The sequence below is a fragment of the Dermochelys coriacea genome, chromosome 1 (assembly GCF_009764565.3).
Source record: "Dermochelys coriacea isolate rDerCor1 chromosome 1, rDerCor1.pri.v4, whole genome shotgun sequence".
NCBI classification, from domain to species: domain Eukaryota; kingdom Metazoa; phylum Chordata; order Testudines; family Dermochelyidae; genus Dermochelys; species Dermochelys coriacea.
The window spans coordinates 283,027,013-283,046,799 of record NC_050068.2 but is presented as its reverse complement, the minus strand read 5'-3'; the positions used below and the strand labels follow the sequence as shown (position 1 = coordinate 283,046,799).

The window sequence follows — 19,787 nt, the reverse complement described above, 5'->3', positions numbered from 1 at the left end:
CGCTTGTCCCCTCCCAGCCGCGGGGAGAGGCGCAGGCTGTGGCATCCCTGCCCGGTCCACAGGTGAACGCTCCGCTGGTCGGGCACAGCCGTGCAGGGCCCTGTGGGAGACTCCGCAATGCACATAGCTCCGCACAGCATCCCTCGGTGCCTGGCGGAGCTGCACCCTCCTCCCCACCATCCGTGACACCGCAGGGCTTGTTTTTACAGCATAGGAGGGTTACCGCTAAGCTACTGGTGGCAAAGGGTTCAGACCTGGAATAAACGCTTCCTACTGTTCTTGATCTGCAGTTTGCTGTAAGAAATTGGGCCTGGTCCGACTCAGTCCTGAACTTGCTGGGCTGTGTGTGTTTGTCTTTACTCCGCCTCACCCCCCTCAGTGCACAATACATATGTGGACAAGAGCTGGAGTAATTGTACAGACGCTCTTTTCTTAATCTGTGTACTACATGTTTTTTAATATTTGCTTTAATAAAACTGTAACCTCTCAATAATATGTAAAGGTCACTTTAGGTAATGTATCATACTGAAAGAGAGTCCTTTTTTTGTGTGTCAACCATGTATAAACATTCTCCAGATCCCCTCTGATGGTTTTGAAGGACATTGTAAATAGTATAAACAAAAGTTTTGTGTGTTATCTCTTACCCACCTAATATGGTGAGGATTGTAAGGCTTATTTTCTTAGCCTATGAAAAGATAAATAGGTGTGCCAAGTACCAGGTTTTGTCAAACAGATGGTATTACTTTTCCAAAACAAATATTTTAAAGAACCTTTTAGGTTTCTTGATATCTAAAGGTTTCAGAGTAGCAGCCCTGTTAGTCTGTATTCGCAAAAAGAAAAGGAGTACTTGTGGCACCTTAGAGACTAACAAATTTATTAGAGCATAAGCTTTCGTGAGCTACAGCTCACTTCATTGGATGCATTTGGTGGAAAAAGCAGAGGAGAGATTTATATACACACACAGAGAACATGAAACAATGGGTTTATCATACACACTGTAAGGAGAGTGATCACTTAAGATAAGCCATCACCAGCAGCAGGGGGGGGGAAAGGAGGAAAACCTTTCATGGTGACAAGCAAGGTAGGCTAATTCCAGCAGTTAACAAGAATATCAGAGGAACAGTGGGGGGGTGGGGTGGGAGGGAGAAATACCATGGGGAAATGATCTCTATCATGCATTCCTACAACTACAGTACCCACCTGCTGAAGTGAAGAAACAGATTGACAGAGCCAGAAGAGTACCCAGAAGTCACCTACTACAGGACAGGCCCAACAAAGAAAACAACAGAACGCCACTAGCCATCACCTTCAGCCCCCAACTAAAACCCCTCCAACGCATCATCAAGGATCTACAACCTATCCTGAAGGACGAGCCATCGCTCTCTCAGATCTTGGGAGACAGACCAGTCCTTGCTTACAGACAGCCCCCCAATCTGAAGCAAATACTCACCAGCAACCACACCCACACAACAGAACCACTAACCCAGGAACCTATCCTTGCAACAAAGCCCGTTGCCAACTCTGTCCACATATCTATTCAGGGGATACCATCATAGGGCCTAATCACATCAGCCACACTATCAGAGGCTCGTTCACCTGCGCATCTACCAATGTGATATATGCCATCATGTGCCAGCAATGCCCCTCTGCCATGTACATTGGCCAAACTGGACAGTCTCTACGTAAAAGAATGAATGGACACAAATCAGACGTCAAGAATTATAACATTCAAAAACCAGTTGGAGAACACTTCAATCTCTCTGGTCACTCGATCACAGACCTAAGAGTGGCTATACTTCAACAAAAAAGCTTCAAAAACAGACTCCAACGAGAGACTGCTGAATTGGAATTAATTTGCAAATTGGATACAATTAACTTAGGCTTGAATAGAGACTGGGAATGGATGAGTCATTACACAAAGTAAAACTATTTCCCCATGGTATTTCTCCCTCCCACCCCACCCCCCACTGTTCCTCTGATATTCTTGTTAACTGCTGGAATTAGCCTACCTGCTTGTCACCATGAAAGGTTTTCCTCCTTTCCCCCCCCTGCTGTTGGTGATGGCTTATCTTAAGTGATCACTCTCCTTACAGTGTGTATGATAAACCCATTGTTTCATGTTCTCTGTGTGTGTGTATATAAATCTCTCCTCTGTTTTTTCCACCAAATGCATCCGATGAAGTGAGCTGTAGCTCACGAAAGCTTATGCTCTAATAAATTTGTTAGTCTCTAAGGTGCCACAAGTACTCCTTTTCTTTTTGCGAATACAGACTAACACGGCTGCTACTCTGAAACATGGGGAAATAGTTTTACTTTGTGTAATGACTCATCCATTCCCAGTCTCTATTCAAGCCTAAGTTAATTGTATCCAGTTTGCAAATGAATTCCAATTCAGCAGTCTCTCCTTGGAGTCTGTTTTTGAAGCTTTTTTGTTGAAGGATAGCCACTCTTAGGTCTGTGATCGAGTGACCAGAGAGATTGAAGTGTTCTCCAACTGGTTTTTGAATGTTATAATTCTTGACGTCTGATTTGTGTCCATTCATTCTTTTACGTAGAGACTGTCCAGTTTGGCCAATGTACATGGCAGAGGGGCATTGCTGGCACATGATGGCATATATCACATTGGTAGATGCGCAGGTGAACGAGCCTCTGATAGTGTGGCTGATGTGATTAGGCCCTATGATGGTATCCCCTGAATAGATATGTGGACAGAGTTGGCAACGGGCTTTGTTGCAAGGATAGGTTCCTGGGTTAGTGGTTCTGTTGTGTGGTGTGTGGTTGCTGGTGAGTATTTGCTTCAGATTGGGGGGCTGTCTGTAAGCAAGGACTGGTCTGTCTCCCAAGATCTCAGAGAGCGATGGCTCGTCCTTCAGGATAGGTTGTAGATCCTTGATGATGCGTTGGAGAGGTTTTAGTTGGGGGCTGAAGGTGATGGCTAGTGGCGTTCTGTTGTTTTCTTTGTTGGGCCTGTCCTGTAGTAGGTGACTTCTGGGTACTCTTCTGGCTCTGTCAATCTGTTTCTTCACTTCAGCAGGTGGGTATTGTAGTTGTAGGAATGCATGATAGAGATCTTGTAGGTGTTTGTCTCTGTCTGAGGGGTTGGAGCAAATGCAGTTGTATCTTAGGGCTTGGCTGTAGACAGTGGATCATGTGATGTGTCCTGGATGGAAGCTGGAGGCATGTAGGTAAGTATAGCAGTCAGCAGGTTTCTGGTATAGGGTGATGGGTATGTGACCATCGCTTATTAGCATCGTAGTGTCCAGGAAGTAGATTTCTTGTGTGGACTGGTCCAGGCTGCGGTTGATGGTGGGATGAAAATTGTTGAAATCACGGTGGAATTCCTCAAGAGCTTCTTTTCCATGGGTCCAGATGATGAAGATGTCATCAATGTAGCGCAAGTAGAGTAGGGGCATTAGGGGACGAGAGCTGAGGAAGCGTTGTTCTAAGTCAGCCATAGAAATGTTGGCATACTGTGGGGCCATGCGGGTACCCATCGCAGTGCCGCTGATTTGAAGGTATACATTGTCCCCAAATGTGAAATAGTTATGGGTGAGGACAAAGTCACAAAGTTCAGCCACCAGGTTAGCCGTGACAGTATCGGGGATACTGTTCCTGACGGCTTGTAGTCCATCTTTGTGTGGAATGTTGGTGTAGAGGGCTTCTACATCCATAGTAGCTAGGATGGTGTTTTTAGGAAGATCACCAATGGACTGTAGTTTCCTCAGGAAGTCAGTGGTGTCTCGAAGATAGCTGGGAGTGCTGGTAACGAAGGGCCTGAGGAGGGAGTCTACATAGCCAGACAATCCTGCTGTCAGGGTGCCAATGCCTGAGATGATGGGGCGTCCAGGATTTCCAGGTTTATGGATCTTGGGTAGCAGATAGAATACCCCAGGTTGGGGTTCTAGGGGTGTGTCTGTGCGGATTTGTTCTTGTGCTTTTTCAGGGAGTTTCTTGAGCAAATGCTGTAGTTTCTTTTGGTAACTCTCAGTGGGATCAGAGGGTAATGGCTTGTAGAAAGTGGTGTTGGAGAGCTGCCTCGTAGCCTCTTGTTCATACTCCGACCTATTCATGATGACGACAGCACCTCCTTTGTCAGCCTTTTTGATTATGATGTCAGAGTTGTTTCTGAGGCTGTGGATGGCACTGTGTTCTGCATGGCTGAGGTTATGGGGTAAGCGATGCTGCTTTTCCACAATTTCAGCTCGTGCACGTCGGTGGAAGCACTCTATGTAGAAATCCAGGCTGCTGTTTCGACCTTCAGGAGGAGTCCACCCAGAATCCTTCTTTTTGTAGAGTTGGCAGGAAGGTCTCTGTGGGTTAATATGTTGGTCAGAGGTGTGTTGGAAATATTCCTTGAGTCTGAGACGTCGAAAATAGGATTCTAGGTCACCACAGAACTGTATCATGTTCGTGGGGATGGAGGGGCAAAAGGAGAGGCCCCGAGATAGGACAGATTCTTCTGCTGGGCTAAGAGTATAGTTGGCTAGATTAACAATATTGCTGGGTGGGTTACGGGAACCATTGTTGTGGCCCCTTGTGGCATATAGTAGTTTAGATAGCTTAGTGTCCTTTTTCTTTTGTAGAGAAGCAAAGTGTGTGTTGTAAATGGCTTGTCTAGTTTTTGTAAAGTCCAGCCACGAGGAAGTTTGTGTGGAAGGTTGGTTCTTTATGAGAGTATCCAGTTTTGAGAGCTCATTCTTAATCTTTCCATGTTTGCTATAGAGGATGTTGATCAGGTGGTTCCGCAGTTTCTTTGAGAGTGTGTGGCACAAGCTGTCAGCATAGTCTGTGTGGTATGTAGATTGTAATGGATTTTTTACCTTCAGTCCTTTCGGTATGATGTCCATCTGTTTGCATTTGGAGAGGAAGATGATGTCTGTCTGTATCTGTGCGAGTTTCTATCCTTGCAACAAAGCCCGTTGCCAACTCTGTCCACATATCTATTCAGGGGATACCATCATAGGGCTTAATCACATCAGCCACACTATCAGAGGCTCCTTCACCTGCGCATCTACCAATGTGATATATGCCATCATGTGCCAGCAATGCCCCTCTGCCATGTACATTGGCCAAACTGGACAGTCTCTATGCAAAAGAATGAATGGACACAAATCAGACCTCAAGAATTATAACATTCAAAAACCAGTTGGAGAACACTTCAATCTCTCTGGTCACTCGATTACAGACCTGAGGGTGGCTATCCTTCAACAAAAAAGCTTCAAAAACAGACTCCAACGAGAGACTGCTGAATTGGAATTAATTTGCAAACTGGATACAATTAACTTAGGCTTGAATAGAGACTGGGAATGGATGAGTCATTACACAAAGTAAAACTATTTCCCCATGGTATTTCTCCCACCCCACCCCCCACTGTTCCTCAGATGTTCTTGTCAACTGCTGGAAATGGCCCACATTGATTATCACCACAAAAGGTTTTCTTCCTCGCGCTCCTGCTGGTAATAGCTCATCTTAAGTGATTACTCTCCTTACAGTGTGTATGATAAACCCATTGTTTCATGTTCTCTGTGTGTGTATATAAATCTCTCCTCTGTTTTTTCCACCAAATGCATCCGATGAAATGAGCTGTAGCTCACGAAAGCTTATGCTCTAATAAATTTGTTAGTCTCTAAGGTGCCACAAGTACTCCTTTTCTTTTTGATATCTAAAAAGACACTATAGTGCTAAATGTGACTGTTTGCCCTTCTTATTTTCATCAAGGCTTTTGACACTTAGGAACCATTCACAGTCAACAGGAGTATGCTCCTAAATGCCTAAATCTCATTTAAAAATTAGATCTAGGCTCCAAAATCAGACATTGCAATGCCTAATTGACAAGCAGTGCTCTGCAAACAGGTCCTTTGATGGTAGCTTGGGTGGAGTGCAAGTAAATATGCTGCATGTTGCTTATTGTTATCCATGCTAGGAGATCACCTCCTTTCTAACTTGGAATAAATACTCTTGGTATTAGAAGTTCTACGTTATCTCTTTTTATGAATGGAGTTTTCAAAATTGGCCTAAGGTATTTGTGTAACCTTCTTCTGTAGTTGATACTTTCTCCTTTGGAGTGAGATGTAAGGGAAAATATTGGTCAAATATTCTAAAATTGGAGAAAACATGAAGTCCTCAGAGAGTTGCAAAGGTCTGCCTGTGCTGATCACATTGCAAGGTCAGAATCCTAATTTACAGATGGACAAAATATGAAGGAACAAATAAATAAAGCACGTACAAATTGTTAGGAGAATTACTGTGAGCTGAAAATTGTTTACTGATTTGGAATAATTATATTTGCAGAGTTCATTGTAAACAAAGGTATTCTCAACGTTGCTTGCATATTTGTTTTATATGCCAAGGTGGTGGTGATAAGGTGATAAGTAAAATCAGATACTGTTTCTTTGGTTTCTGAAAATGAATAGTTTACAAAGTAATGATAGAATAAGTAGCGTAAACAATAACTGTGCTCTTCCTCCTAGCCTCTACCCAAACCAAATTTTAAAATGTTACCGAAGGAGACTTCTGTTTAAATCCAAAGAAGAAAATGACAGTCCAGTATTACTTTGTACGGTTAGATTTCAACCAGAGGACTGAATTTTAGACTCTCTCTCTCCTTAAGTCAGTCTGTCGTCTTTCCACTGATTTCACTGGGCATTGGATCGGGTCCTGGAATCCCTAATACAGATGATTTTTAAAGCAGAAGAGATATGAATATGGATGATGATGCTGGAATTGAAAAAGAGACATTCAATAGTTGTACTCACAAGATCCTGTGAACCGCTTGCTTGTCTGACAGCTCTGCACAGGCATATCTTACTGAAGACAGTTGGGACTACTTGTTCAGTGTTTGAAGGATAGGGGCATAAATACTCAGATATCCCCAGGTACTTTTTAAAGAATCATTGACTCCAGATCTTTAGAACATAAATACTGAAGTACATACTGCACCTTCTAATCAATTTTTTTCATTTGGGTAAATTCAAAATTGAATTGTTTTTATGTGAGAATATGGACGATCCTTTCTTGTTTCTGAGATATATTTTTTTCCTGCTAGAGTAATCCATTTCCAGTAAGGGTCTTTCATGTATTTTACTTTGGTATTTTTTATAATTCAGTATTTTTATTTTATTTTTTTTTTTTTGGTACAACTTGTTTTGTTTTTTGTCCAATTACCTTATGGCTAAGGACCGAGCTATGTTGGACACCAACGCTGCCAGCTCAGTATTAAGGAGGATTTTGTAGACTGTAGAACGTTACCTTTACAGAAAAACGTTGAAAGACACAAATTCCTGTCCAAGTGACAAAACTTGATATTTTTGTGTTGACAAGAAGCTCAGCCGCAAAACAAGAGATTAATAATGAATTTTGGCATAAGGGACAGAGATGGAGAAAAGTGCTGAAAATCTAAACTTGTTACTTTGATAGTAAGCTCTTTGGGGCAGGGACAAAGTGTTCCCTCTAATTTTTTTACATCCGTGTGCGGAATGATTTGTGTTATGTGCATCAATATGGGGGTGATGTCCAGCAGGGGTGGGGCAGAGAGGTTCGGAGTGTGGTAGCGGGCTCAGGGCTGGGGCAGAGGGTTGGGGTGCAAGGGGTTGAGGGCTCTGGCTGGGAGTGTGGGCTCTGGGGTGAGACCAGGGTTGAGGGGTTTGGGGTGCAGGACAAGACTCAGGGCTAGGGCAGAGGGTTAGACTTGGGGTGCAGAGGGGTGAGGGCTCTGGCAGGGGTGTGGGCTCTGGGGTGGGGCTGGGGATGAGGGGTTTGGGGTATGGGAGGGGGCTGAGGGAGAGGGTTGGGGTGCGGGGATGTGTGAGGGATCCAGCTGGGGGTGCAGGTTCTGGGCTGGGGATGAGGGGTTCAGGGTTCGCAAGAGGGTTCAGGGCTGGGGCAGAGGGTTGGAATGCAGGAGGGGGTGAGGGCTGTGGGGTGGGGCCAGGGATGAGGGGTTTGGGTGCAGGCTTCCCTGGGGAGAGAGGAGTCCCTCCCCAGCCCTCTCACTGCAGCAGCACTGGGGGAGAGGCACCTCTCCCTGCTGGCCACAACTCTGGGGCCGGGGGAGAGGCACCCCTCCCCATCCACCTTCTCTCCAGGCCCCTGTGGCTGCACATCTGTGTGGCCCTTTACAGTCTGCTGTGTGGTTGTGCAACTTAGAGGGAACTTAGGCAGGTACCATCTTTTTGTTCTGTGTTTATACAATGCCTAGCACAGTGAGGCTCCTTGGGGCTACACTATGGAAAAAAAAATCTGCATTTAAACTAAAAAGAAAAGGAGTACTTGTGGCACCTTAGAGACTTGGATGCATCCGATGAAGTGAGCTGTAGCTCACGGAATCTTATGCTCAAATAAATTTGTTAGTCTCTAAGGTGCCACAAGTACTCCTTTTCTTTTTGCAAATACAGACTAACACGGCTGCTACTCTGAAACCCATCTAAACTAAAGAATTTTAGAGAAAATGCTCATATATTACTGCAATTTCATCTGTGTCTGATAGAATATGTTAATCACATTCGTCTGTTACTCTTAGAGTTGATAGCTTGCTCAGTTCGGCCTAAGACCACAAAAAATGAAGGCAGTTCCTGCCTCAAAGAGCTTACAGTATATGCCGTATAATAGATTTGTGTTTATTTACAGGATAGTATGTACTGCTTGACTGTAGAAATGTTGGGACTCTCCACTGGGGTGTTGCCACATCACTAATGATGCAGCAGCAAATTGCAAAAAAATGCTTTCAAATATTGAAGTGCTGTTGTTTTTAACAATAAATACTTACGTTAGCTGAAGTTAGCAGTTGGATTTAGTTTTTATTTCTAACTAGTTTTTCAGTATTTGGCATCTTTTAGGAGTGGAATTTGTTGCCTTTGCCTGTTACTTGAAAAGATGCTTAATGGATTAGGTAATAAATTTACTTGAAGTACAGCAGTGATTTAATGACTGTCCAGGATTGCATTGTTTCCAAAGGCTTGTGCTAGCCTCCTGAGTACATTCCCAGGAGGTCAGGGGAGTATGCATTTGGGCTGCTAACTGAAGCTGCTGCCTTTGCTACCCTGGCTATAGTGGTATTTTTAGCATGTTAGCTCAAGGAGAGCTATTACGGGTATGTCTGCATGAGCTGGGAATTGCACCTCCCAGCACATATGTAGACGTTCGCTGTGGTTGATTGTGATCTTGCTTGTAATAAAAAAAAAAAAAATCCCAAAAGCAAAATACAGGGTATGTGAGAGAAATTCTCATGAACTAAAGAGTAAAATGTCTCAATTTTGAATTTTTTGTAAAATATGTAATATTTCATAGTGTTCCTCTGTCTTCCCAACAAAATAACTTTACACTACAAAATTTGACACAAATAAGTTTTAACAAGAGGTAGTCTTCAAGGGTAGGGATAGTACAGTATTTTAAAAATGGCTGTTGAAAACTAGACACTGTTCTGTCATTGAAGTTGACAGATATGGGAAGTAAATCTTGATGGTGGATAATTTCATCCTTGTCATTTGCATTGTCTTGGGCTACTTTTCAAACCCTAAAAGAAACAGAATAAGGTAAAATTACTTTTCCTCACTCACACGTTCCCTTCAACTGTCCTCTGACCTGAGGGAGGAGTTGCACAAGTCTGTTACAGGTGAGTGTCTGAAGAACAGAAGGATAATTGTCCAAAGGTCTAAGGGAGTTTATGGAGGAGCTCTGAACAAATCATGATTTCTAATGCCCAAAACACTTGGCTTAACGATTATGCTACAGTGCCTCTCATGCAGTTCTGAGATCAAATTAAAATGCTTATCCACACTTGTAAAGTGCCCTGAGCTCTTCAGATGTACTATGTATATGTATACTTGATTTTTTTTTTTTTTCTCTCTCCCCAGTCAAATTCCCCATGAACAAAGAGAGTCAGTGGCTTGGTTCCACAACTTTGTCCTAATCTATTTACGTCAGTTTCTCTCTGCCAGAAGACACATGTTGTATTCTTTGGTTTAATCTTTCTGCTACTGCTCGAAGTCAAGTTAGGGTGTTCAGCAAATATGTGGAGAATTTAGCTACAAAGTGAAAGAATGCATCTTGTTAGGTTTGCATTGAATGAGGCTGTCTTTCAGGAGTTGTTATTAGCTTGACAAGCACCCTTTATTTTAATCATCATCCCATTTATTTATGAAAAATGAAGTATCGTCATTTACCTACAAAAAAGAAACATGCGTTTGTAAATTCCCAAATCAGGAAATTCCAAAACCCAGAAGTCTTCATTTGAAAAGCCAGTTTGATAAATCGATAATATGCATACCTATCACAACATACACAACAACTCATCACTTAAAAGCAGGGAAATGAATAATTGAAGGGTATAATTAATCCTAAAACTTCCTATATGCTAAAGTGATTAGAAATTCTGGGTGTCTCTTTTGCCAAACGAAACAGTTGTGTTGGCCCCCTCCAACTCTCAGAAAATCAGGCTTTTTTAAAGCGTCAAGTTGAATGCTCAAAAATCCCTTGTTACTTTTGAAAGATGAAGGCTTCTGGTTTTTATTTTTTAAAAAAATATTTTTCATCACAATACAACCTTAACACTGATCCAAAATAAATGTTGAAAGTACTGATGAAAACACAACACACAATCCTCCTGAAAAAGAAACTGAAAACTCTATATGTACACATTAATAACATAAATTGATAAGGCAAACTTCTGTACATACGTAATGTTAGTTATGTGCTTTTCTGAATAACTACCTGTTCAAGATTATTCTCAAGAAACAGCAGTGATGAGAACTTTACCAAAAAAATTACTGTCAGTTGATTTAACTGCAAATATTGTCCATTTAAAAGCATTGCTTAAAAGAAAATACTTTGATTCTGATATCCAATAACACATACATACAAAAATAAACCCACTGTAATCCAGAGGTCTGAGATTAAGGTTGTTGTGTTATGAATATTTTATACTTGAATAGAAGTGAGCTTTTTGGTGAACAGTGATATATATTTTTGTCCTTAACTATTCATATCCTTGCTTTTAAGTATTTAGGTTTTGTGCAAATCATAAGTAACTATGTTGTTGTCACTTAGCAAGGTTTAAGGTGTGTGCATGGCTATTTTTTTGGGAGAGCAGAAGGAGTATTGAATATACAAATGTACCCTGCAGATACAAGGAGAAGTGTTGAAGAGCGAAGTCTTTAAAGGGAGGATTTCAACAAAATTTTCTCAGTACTCTAGTCAAACTAATTGGAAAAAGCTGCATTGGTGTTGGCACCTATGAAAGTGTTGTAAGTTGTTGCTATTGTAAAGAAAAATGCTGGGTTAGAATGGAGTAATCAGTTCATTTACAGTAGTTTTTGGTGCTGAGCAGATGATGCTGCCATTTGTATAATTTAATCACAATCCCAGGCGAGAGAGGGGAGAAATCACGTGTACTGAGGGAATTTCTACAACGCTTCTCAGAACCTGTCCAACCTGGCACAGCTTCACCATAGTATTTTTTGTTGTTAACTAAAACTAAAACAGTGATCGCACTACCAATATGTTTCTGAAGAAGCTTCTACCTCTAGTTAACAAAGTTCAGTTTTTAGCACTGTATTTTGTATCAAGTACCATACATTGCAGAAGGGCTTTAATAACTTAAACTAAAGTTTGGAGATGTGTTGATATGAAATACTGCGTTACTTACAGCCATGGCAAAGGTTTGATTCAGTTGCTAAATATTGCTGTATAAGTAGATTCCTGTAAAGTGAGGATTTGTGCATTGTTAAAATAATTTTAATAAATCAGTAAATAGCATACAAAATACTTTAATTCAAACTCATTAGGAGTTAATATTTTTGCTTAAACATTTGAAGATGAATATAAAGAGCTCCTGTTGGAAAATAATTTTAGATCTTCTATATAGTTTATGAAACTCAATATTAATTTATTATAAAATACTATTTTAACCTTTTTAGCTTACTTCCTAATTTAAATAGCTCAAGCTTTGTACTCAATTTTTAAAAAAAATTTGCCTTGCCTATGTTTGTAAAACTTCAATGTATGTATGTTTGTCTTTAAATAATACCTCACGATTATAATGTGTGCTCAAATATTGGATATTTTGGAAATACCTTTTTAAAATGTCTTAACTATTTTTGTGTATTAAAATGAATATTATCCTTTAATTTTGAGGTGCTTTTAAAGGCACTGAATGACTAGAAGTCAGCTAATCAGAATGGTCCAATTTTGGACACTTACAGCTTGTCTACACTAACGTTTAAGTCAGTGTAGCTTTATGTTGCTCAGAGGTGTGAAAAAGCCATCCCTCTGAGAGACGTAAGTTGCATTAACTTAAAGCATTGTCTGCACTGCGCTATGTCAGTGGGAGACACACTCCTGCTGACATGGCTTCTGCCTCTCATTGAGGTGGAGTAATTATGCCAACTGGAGAGCATTTTCCCATGCTCATAGCTCATCTTCACTAAATGTGCCACAGGAATGTACTGCTGTAATGTAGACTAGACCTGGTCCACACTACAAACTTATGTTGATATTACTATGTTGCTCAGGGGTGTGGAAAATCCACACTTCTGCGTGACAAAAGTATACCAACCTAACTCCTGGTGTAGACAGAGCTCTACTATCGGCATAGGTAGTGTTTTCACTAGGTGCTACAGCACTGGTGCTGCTGTTGTGTAAGTGTAGTCAAGCCCTCACTTTTGAACAAGCACGACTTACTCCTTCATCTCTTCATGAAATCCCATGATTTTTCTGACCTCCAAATACAGTGGCTGGCTTAATGTAGGGGTGGACAAACTTTTTGGCCCAAGGGCCACATCGTGGTTGCAAAATGGTATGGAGGGCCGGGTAGGGAAGGCTGTGCCGCCGCAAACAGCCTGGCCCCCTCCCACTCCTGCACCCTGACTGCCCCCCTCAAAATCCCTGACCATCGACCCCCCCCTGCTCCTTGTCCCCTGACCGCCTCCTCTCAGGACCCCTGTCCCTGGAACCCCACCCCCTATCCAACCCTCCCTGTCTCTTGATCCCCCCCAAACCTCCATCCCATCCAACCATCCCGAGTGCCCCTCGGGACCTCCTGCCCCTTATCCAACCTCCCCCTGCCCCCTTACCATGCCGCTTAGAGCGGCAGGACAGGTTTATTGGAAAGCATGGGAGGTGGGTGGGTGCAAGCTGTGCTGCCCATGCGGCGGCGTGGCTGTGGGGGAGGAGGGACAGCAGGGGAAGGGCCGGGGGCTAGCCTCCCCGGCCGGGAGCTCAGGAGCCAGGCAGGACGGTCCCGCAGGCCGCATGTGGCCCACCTCTGGCTTAATGTCTCCAGTTGAGTATCTTTATCCACCCCTTTGTAATGTAAAAATTTGCATCTGCATTGGGAAATGTGCAGGATTAATCATTTAGTTTGGTGGTTGACTTTGCAAAGAAGAATTTTTCCACTTTCAATTTTTGCGTTCAGTGAAAGGATTATTTTGGAAAGCTTGAAATTAAAATAACAGAAGGCTTTTTCAAATATGTTTTTCTGACTTTTTTTTTTTTTTTTTTTTTTAAAGGAAACGCTGTCCACTTGAACTTTTTTCAGTTTCCAAAAAAAGTTAAATCTTGTTTCGGGTACAAAACTTTCCCTGCAATCACACTTTCTAGCTTTAATTTTTTTTAAAAAGTATTCTCCCTTATTACTGTGTGAAAGACCCCCACAATTAAGAGAAACTGATGTACAAGGGAAGTAGGTTATACCCAAAGTGTTTTCAAATGCACAAAGTAAACAAACTGAATAATGACTATTGGAGAATAGAGGGCTTATTTTTTTGTCATTTTTGCTACTTACCTTGTAGCAGTAAAAATATTGTGATACAGTAGGAAAAAAAATTCCCAATGAAAGTGTGTGTACACATGTATGCACGCAAGTTCATGGTATCTCTTTAAACCAAGGTTTTATCTGTTTGAGTTTTAGCCGAGGCTACTCCATGACCAGCTAAAATCGTGCTACATGTGTTAACCTTTTTCCTAGCATAGATACAGGTATGTTTAGGTCAGGCTTAGTTACCATGTGTTAAACCTGGCCTAAGAAAAACTTTTTCACTAGAAGGGTGGTGAAGCACTGGAATGGGTTACCTAGGGAGGTGGTGGAATCTCCATCTACCAATGTGATATGTGCCAGCAATGCCCCTCTGCCATGTACATTGGCCAAATTGGACAGTCTCTACGTAAAAAAATAAATGGACACAAATCAGACGTCAAGAATTATAACTTTCAAAAACCAGTCGGAGAACACTTCAGTCTCTCTGGTCACTCGATTACAGACCTGAGAGTGGCTATTCTTCAACAAAAAAAACCTTCAAAAACAGACTCCAATGAGAGACTGCTGAATTGGAATTAATTTGCAAACTGGATACAATTAACTTAGGCTTGAATAGAGACTGGGAGTGGATGAGTCATTACACAAAGTAAAACTATTTCCCCATGGTATTTCTCCCCCCCACCCCACACCCCACTGTTCCTCAGATGTTCTTGTCAACTGCTGGAAATGGCCCACATTGATTATCACCACAAAAGGTTTTCTTCCTCCCGCTCCTGCTGGTAATAGCTCATCTTAAGTGATCACTCTCCTTACAGTGTGTATGATAAAACCCATTGTTTCATGTTCTCTGTGTGTGTATATAAATCTCCCCACTGTATTTTCCACCAGATGCATCCGATGAAGTGAGCTGTAGCTCACGAAAGCTTATGCTCAAATAAATGTGCAAGTCTCTAAGGTGCCACAAGTACTCCTTTTTTTGTCAGAAACCAGAATCTGACTGTACAAATTTGATCACATTACCCCTTGGCAGCAATATTACTCAACATTTTAAAGGAACAAGAGTCCTAGCCATCTGTTTTTGTCCTCCACAACCATATGTAACTCATGTAAGCAACAGTATTTTACTCCACTCCTTATGTCGCAAGCAGGCATGTTGACCTACTTGTTGCCTCTTGCTATATATACTTTGGAGTTGCTACTGCTTCAGTATTCTGTGCTTAGACCACTTATTCACACAACCTTAAAACTTCTTTTTAAAAAAACATTTCCTATGGATCCTCTTCTATATGTGCTTAGCAAACTTCTCCCCTTTCCTCATCTACTACTGAAAAACTGGGGAAATTTGCATTTGTCTTTGGATGGAAGATGGTCAGGCAGGATTGTTTGTGCAATGTGTATTTTGTGGGAAAGGTTGATTTTTTTTTAAATGCTAATCACTTGTTTCTGTTTCTAAAAAGAAACAAGAAAATGTATCTACAAAAAATTAATTCAAAGTTAAGGTTGAAAGCTTAAACCCACACGTCAGTAAATCTCCATTTAAACTGGTCCTACTCATCAGTGGTGTGTAAGATTTTCTTCATTCTCAGAAAAGCCACTTTGGATATGTCACCACTGGAATTAAACATCCAGAGCTGCCCCGTGTCAGCTGACTAGGGCTTGCTGGGCACAGGCTAAGGGTTTGTTTAATTGCTGTGTAGACATTTGGGATTGGACTATGTCTGGCTAGTAAGTGGAAGCCTCACTTGTGTGGAAGGAAGGAGCTTCCTCCTCCATTCTTCACCCACCAAACTTCAGAGCCACCTGGCTGGTACAAATTTGGGTGAGGTTCTCCATTTCTCTACCCTTCCCCCACATTTATGAGTATTCCTCCCTGGGTCTGGATCTTGCACTAATGAAATTAGTGTGAGAATTTTTTCACTAATTCAGAGGGAGCAGGGTGCTACTGAGTAGCAGCAATCCTTCCCTCTTCTGCAGCATTGTAGTCTTCCCAATCTGCAGCAGAGTTCAACTGAGCTCCTTCTTGACAGTTTCACTGTTGCCATTCTGACTATTAGAAATGAAAACAGACAACAATCTGGTCAGTTTTAACTGCTGAAATTAGTAAAAGCTTTGAGCGGCAACAGATGGATTGGAGTCCTCCTGAATTTGGAAGGCAATACTGCATTGGTTGATTAATGTTGGGTGTTTTTTCTTTGCAGCCACAGAGTTAGAAATTGTTGGTTTCTTAATGGGCTTATGTTTCAAAGATGATTCTCAGAGAGAATATCTTCGTCACTAGATGTGGAAAAATACTGAGAATATCTCTTCTGTTTAGGTTGGAAAGGTTCTGAACCCCATCTGTGAAGAGAGAGAGTGACAAAATTTTAGGGTAAAAATTTGACATAAATGTTGACTCACCATCAATTTGAAATGAATTCAATTAAAAAAATAAGTAAAAAAAAAAAAAAAAAAGCTTCTGATGCTAAACCTGCACCTCTCAGTTTTGTGTGTTGCAGCCATATTTTCCGGTTTTTAAAAATCTTTTTCTTTCCCTTGCTATTGAGTAAGAACGCACATAAAGCTAAAAAATGGTGACAGCGAAATAATGAAACTGACTATATAAAGACATGTCAAATGCACAAAGTAAACAAAGTAGGGTGGAATGAGAAGCTATTTTTTGTTAATCTTTGTTACTGTTGTCTGTCTTACTTTAATAATGGTAGGTAAAACATTCTGAGAGTAGGATTTGTAATTTGATAGTTTCCCTTTAAGTTAACTGTGCGGAAAGTAATCTGTATTTTCACATGCTTTAATCTTCCATTCCACCAGAAAATAAAAACAGTTGATTAATTTATTGGGCCAAACTCAACCCTTGTATAAATCCATTTAATTCAGTGACACCTGGGATGAATTTGGTCTATTCTAAAATCAGATTGACAGGCTGCTTCATTTGGTTAGCTTCCTATTAACTTCCCTAGGGTTCCAGGCAGATTGAGGGGTCTGTCTGTGTGGAGCACTTGCAGGGTCAAGGTCATAATCAATATGATGGTGTACAGATATTGTGTTTTGACATCCAGTACTTTTAAAATTGAAATAATTTAAAATTTAAGTTTAAAAAGCCATATTAAATTAATCTCTCAAAGTATAAGAAAATGTTTGGGAAATGGAAAAGGGCTGTGCTGGCAGGGGAACAAATTTTCTAGCTTCTATGACTGTATTACCAAAAAGAAAAGGAGTACTTGTGGCACCTTAGAGACTAACAAATTTATTAGAGCATAAGCTTTCGTGAGCTACGGCTCACTTCATCGGATGCATTTATGAAGTGAGCTGTAGCTCACGAAAGCTTATGCTCTAATAAATCTGTTAGTCTCTAAGGTGCCACAAGTACTCCTTTTCTTTTTGCGAATACAGACTAACACGGCTGCTACTCTGAAACCTGTATTACCAAAAAAAAAGTGTAAAAACCTAAAAAGTAAATTTAAGTGACAATGCGTTTTATGTGATTCAATAGTTTAATAGTTGAAAACGAGCCATTACAGTGCCTTTAATTTTAGTAAGCTTTTTTTTTTTTGAGAGCGAGAGTGTAATTATGTATGAAGATGATGTGGTTACAAAAAGAAAAGGAGTACTTGTGGCACCTTAGAGACTAACAAATTTATTTGAGCATAAGCTTTTGTGAGCTACAGCTCACTTCATCAGATGCATTCAGTGGAAAATACAGTGGGGAGATTTATATACACAGAGAACATGAAACAATGGGTGTTACCATACACACTGCAAGGAGAGTGATCATTTAAAATGAGCTATTACCAGCAGGAGAGCAGGGTGGGGGAAGGAAGAAAACCTTTTTGTAGTAATAATCAATGTGGGCCATTTCCAGCAGTTGACAAGAAGGTCTGAGGAACAGTGAAGGGTGCGGGGGAATAACATGGGGAAATAGTTTTACTTTGTGTAATGACCCATCCACTCCTAGTCTCTGTTCCAGCCTAAGTTAATTGTATCCAGTTTGCAAATGAATTCCAATTCAGCAGTCTCTCGTTGCAGTCTGTTTTTGAAGTTTTTTTGTTGAAGAATAGCCACTCTTAGGTGTGTAATCGAGTGACCAGAGAGATTGAAGTATGCTCAAACTGGTTTTTGAATGTTATAATTCTTGACGTCTGATTTGTGTCCATTTATTCTTTACGTAGAGACTGTCCAGTTTGACCAATGTACATGGCAGAGGGGCATTGCTGGCACATATCACATTGGTAGATGTGCAGGTGAAGGAGCCTCTGATAGTGTGGCTGATGTGATTAAGCCCTATGATGGTGTCCCCTGACTAGATATGTGGGCACAGTTGGCAACGGTCTTTGTTGCAAGGATAGGTTCCTGGGTTAGTGGTTCTATTGTGTAGTGTGTGGTTGCTGGTGAGTATTTGCTTCAGGTTGGGGGGCTGTCTATAAGCAAGGACTGGCCTGTCTCCCAAGATCTGAGAGAGTGATGGGTCATCCTTCAGGATAGGTTGTAGATCCTTGATGATGAGTTGGAGGGGTTTTAGTTGGGGACTGAAGGTGATGGCTAGTGGCGTTCTGTTGTTTTCTTTGTTGGGCCTGTCCTGTAGTAGGTGAGTTCTGGGTACTCTTCTGGCTCTGTCAATCTGTTTCTTCACTTCAGCAGGTGGGTATTGTAGTTGTAGGAATGCATGATAGAGATCTTGTAGGTGTTTGTCTGTCTCTGTCTGATGGGTTGGAGCAAATGAGTTTGTATCGTAGATCTTGGCTGTAGACAACGAATCGTATGGTATGATCTGGATGAAAGCTAGAGGCATGTAGGTAGGAACAGCGGTCAGTAGGTTTTGGGTATAGGGTGGTGTTTATGTGACCATCGCTTATTAGCACCGTAGTGTCCAGGAAGTGGATCTCTTGTGTGGACTGGTCCAGGCTGCGGTTGATGGTGGGATGGAAATTGTTGAAATCATGGTGGTTGCAGTTGATTTGATCTTATCAGTCTGCAGAATTCTCTCCTCTCTCTAAAATCTTAGAGGGGAGTCAGTGAGAAGTCTCTTTTGTACGTATTTTTGTATACTTTATACTAGAGATCTTTTTTTGAAATATCACTACTGTTCAGCAAAGATTTATTCATATTTAGATATATATAATGTAATTAGCTTCTGTAATTTTGTTAATTCAGTTCACTTGTTTTTACACAAAGGAAGTAACTTAAAAATTGCCTGCAAATGAAATAAAATTTTAAAGTAAGAGGGTCCTCAAGTACTTCTCTACTCCCCTTCTCTTACACATTTCTCCCCATATTGTGTTCCAACTATTTTGACTTCAGAAGCAGGACCTAGCACAGGTCCAGTTCTGAAAATGGTTACAAGGGTAGAGGCATCTTAATGTTAGTGGCACCAGGTGCAATAATGTACTGTAAGTGAAATATCTGTAACTACAAAACAGAGCTAGGACTGCGTACTTGAAAGAGTGTAACCGGCATTGCAAGGTATTTACGTGCCAGACATGCTAAACATTTGCATGCTCCTTCATGCTATGGCCACCATTCCAGGAGGACATGCTTCCAGTAGAAGCTGCGATCGGCCGAACCTGCGCATGTGGCAGGTAAACAAATTGGCTTGGCCCCCCAGGGGCTTTCCCTGAACAAGTGGCGTCCCAAGTTTGGGAAACGCTGCTCTAGTTGGCAACCATTAAAACGTGTATTTACAAAAACTATAGCCTTTACAGTACACTAAATTTGTTAAGACTGGTAATCAGGATGATTCTCTCTCTCTCTGTATACCTATATATATGTGTATACACGCATACATTTAAGCTATTATATAGGTAAACATATATTCACATTTTTAACTTTTACATTTGCTTATGTTACATTTACTAACATTTACTAGATGATGATGAATTATTCATGAAATTGTGTCAAGCTGCATTTGGATGGAAATTGGAATTCAATTAACGCATAAAAACAACGTTTTAAAAATTGTACTAGTTAAATAGAACCTCTTTAAATGTGCTGGATATATAAGAAAAAGTGAGTTTATCAAAACATATTTTGCATTTAAAACTAA

General features: G+C 41.1%; 1 protein-coding gene across 4 annotated transcripts in view; it reads left to right on the top strand.

Annotated features, from left to right (window-relative positions):
* ZDHHC17 (zinc finger DHHC-type palmitoyltransferase 17) overlaps positions 1–19,787 on the top strand; it is a 132,612-nt gene that overhangs the window by 2,942 nt on the left and 109,883 nt on the right. The window lies entirely within an intron of this gene.